Source organism: Pinus tabuliformis, chromosome 3_2, assembly GCF_031772625.1.
Source record: "Pinus tabuliformis cultivar Carrire ecotype Pingquan chromosome 3_2, CPIR1, whole genome shotgun sequence".
NCBI classification, from domain to species: Eukaryota; Viridiplantae; Streptophyta; class Pinopsida; order Pinales; family Pinaceae; genus Pinus; species Pinus tabuliformis.
In genome coordinates, this window is record NC_142302.1 from 852,644,799 (window position 1) to 852,648,504 (window position 3,706).

The window sequence follows — 3,706 nt, forward strand, 5'->3', positions numbered from 1 at the left end:
TAAAAATATATATCTACAAATTTAAATAATTGCATGGAGAGACTTTAGTCCAACATGAATGATTACATGGGAGACTTTAGCCCAAAGTGAATGAGATGTTCTAAGGTTATGTAATGCTATTTAAACTTGTTAATTTAGTCAAATTACATAAATATAAAATAAAATAAAATAAAATAAGAATTATAATTATTAATAATTAAACCATTTTAGATTCATCTTAACTCTAGATTTAGATAGCCTACAAAGGGATCAAATTTCTCAAGGTGCAAGCTTTTCCTTTAGATCCATCTTAACTCTAGATTTAGTCAGCATAGAGAGGGAATTTTTTTCTTGATGATAATGTTAGAGTCTGTTCTATTTGCATAGTTTGGGAAATCTTACAAAGGCCCAGGATTTCACACAAGTGAGAGAGACAATTTAGTTAATGAGGTTTATAAACATGTATATGCATCTCCTAGATGGGGAGGAGCAAGTGGAGGGATATGGAGATGAGTATGAGATTGTTTTGTGCGAGAAATCCATAACAACTTGTTAGATTTCTCACTCTACAATGTTTCTATTTGCTTGAGTTTGTGCTAAAAATAAATCTAACATGATGAGTATGAGATTGTTTTGTGCGAGAAATCCATAACAACTTGTTAGATTTCTCACTCTACAATGTTTCTATGTGCTTGAGTTTGTGCTAAAAGTAAATCTAACACATGTTAGATTTTCTTTTACATTGTAATGTTGTTAATCTAGCACACTTTAGACTTATTTAGTCCTAAAATGTTGTTATGTCCTTATGTTTGTGCTAGAAGGAAATATAGCATGTGTTAAATTTCTTTCATATTTAAATATGCTTTTGTTTGTGTTGGACGAAAATTTAACACAAGCTATATTTCTTATACTCTACAATGTTGTTGTTGGCAACATGCGTGTATTTGTGGTAGATATAAATCTAGCACTTGCTAGATTTCTCACTCTACAATGTTTATATGTGCTCGAGTTTGCGCTAAAATGAAATCTAATCCATGTTAGATTTTATTTTACATTGAAATGTTGTTAATCTAGCACACATTAGACTTATTTAGTCCTACAATGATTCTATGTGCTTGAGTTTTCACTAAAAGGAAATCTAACACATGTAAGATTTTCTCTTACATTGCAATGTTATTAATCTATCACACATTAGACTTAATTAGTCCTAAAATTTTGTTATGTTCTTGTGTTTGTGCTAGAAGAAAATATAGCATGTGTTAGATTTCTTTCAAATTTAAATGTGCTTGTGTTTGTGTTAGATGAAAATATAACACAAGCTAGATTTCTTATAATCTACAATGTTGTTGTTTGCAACGTGCTTGTATTTGTGGTAGACATAAATCTAGCACTTGCTAGATTTCTCACTCTACAATGTTTCTATTTGCTCGAGTTTGCCTTAAAAGGAAATCTAACAGATGTTAGATTTTATTTTACATTGCAATGTTGTTAATCTAGCACACAGTATACCTATTTAGCCCTACAATGTTGTTGTGTTCTTGTGTTTGTGCTCAAAGGAAATATAACATGTGTTAAATTTATTTCAAATTAAAATGTGCTTGTGTTTGTGATGGAAGAAAATTTAAAAAAATCTCACTCTACAATGTTTCTATTTGCTCGAGTTTGCCCTAAAAGGAAATCTAACAGATGTTAGATTTTATTTTACATTGCAATGTTGTTAATCTAGCACACAGTAGACCTATTTAGCCCTACAATGTTGTTATGTTCTTGTGTTTGTGCTCAAAGGAAATATAACATGTGTTAAATTTATTTCAAATTAAAATGTGCTTGTGTTTGTGATGGAAGAAAATTTAAAAAAATCTAGAATTCTTATACTCTACAATGTTGTTGTTGGCATCGTGCTTGTATTTGTGGTATAGCAAGTGTTAGATTTATGTATACCACAAATACAAGCACGATGCCAACAACAACATTGTAGAGTATAAGAATTCTAGATTTTTTTAAATTTTCTTCCATCACAAACACAAGCACATTTTAATTTGAAATAAATTTAACACATGTTATATTTCCTTCGAGCTGCAATGTTTCTATCTGCGCGAATTTGCGCTAAAAGGAAATCTAACACATGTTAGATTTTCTTTTGCATTGCAACGTTGTTAATATAGCACACATTAGACTTATTTAGTCCTACAATGTTGTTACGTTCTTGTGTTTGTGCTTGAAGGAAATATAACATGTGTTAGATTTCTTTCAAATTAAATTGTGCTTGGGTTTGTGTTAGCACACATTAGACTTATTTAGTCCTACAATGTTGTTACGTTCTTGTGTTTGTGCTTGAAGGAAATATAACATGTGTTAGATTTCTTTCAAATTAAATTGTGCTTGGGTTTGTGTTGGAAGAAAATTTAACACAATCTAGAAGCTTGGGTTTGTGTTGGAAGAAAATTTAACACAATCTAGAAGTCTTATACTCTACAACGTTGTTGTTGGCAACGTGCTTGTATTTGTGGTAGACATAAATGTAGCACATGTTAGATTTCTCGCTCTACAATGTTGTTGTTGGCAACGTGATTGCATTTATGTTAGACAGAAATCTAGCAGTTGCTAGATTTCTCACTCTAGAATGTTTCTATGTGCTTGAGTTTGCGCTAAAAGGAAATCTAACACATGTTAGATTTTCTTATACATTGCAATGTTGTTAATCTAGCACACATTAGACTTATTTAGTCCTAAAATGTTGTTATGTTCTTGCGTTTGTGCTAGAAGGAAATATAACATGTCTTATATTTCTTTCAAATTTAAATTTGCTTGTGTTTGTGCTGGAAGAAAATTCAACACAAGCAAGATTTCTTATACTCTACAAGGTTGTTGTTGGCAACGTGCTTTTGTTTGTGGTAGACATAAATCTAGCAGTTGCTATATTTCTCACTCTACAATGTTTCTATGTGTTTGAGTTTGTGCTAAAAGGAAATCTAACACATGTTAGATTTTCTTTTACATTGCAATGTTGTTAATCTAGCACACATTAGACTTATTTAGTCCTAATATGTTGTTATGTTCTTGTGTTTGTGCTAGAAGGAAATATAGCATGTGTTAGAATTCTTTCAAATTTAAATGTGCTTGTGTTTTTGTTGGAAGAAAATTTAAAACAAGCTAGATTTCTTATACTCTACAATGTTGTTGTTGGCAACATGCTTGTATTTGTGCTAGACATAAATCTAGCATTTGCTAGATTTCTCAGTCTACAATTTTTCTATGTGCTCGAATTTGTGCTAAAAGGAAATCTAACACATGTTAGATTTTATTTTACATTGCAATGTTGTTAATCTAGCACACATTATAGACTTATTTAGTCCTACAATGTTGTTATGTTCTTGTGTTTGTGCTAGAAGGAAATATAGCATGTGTTAGATTTCTTTCAAATTTAAATGTCCTTGTGTTTGTGTTGGAAGAACATTTAACACAAGTTAGATTTCTTATACTCTACAATGTTGTTGTCAGCAATGTGCTTTTATTTGTGATAGACATAAATCTAGCACTCGCTAGATTTCTCACTCTACAATGTTTCTATGTGCTCAAGTTTGCGCTAAAAGAAAATCTAACACATATTATATTTTATTTTAAATTGCAATGTTAGTTTTTTGAAATTCTGTAGTGGGTTTGAAATCACTTTCTTTTATGTTCTCCTCCAAATCAGATAAATATACTCTTCTCAAAGCAAGTTATA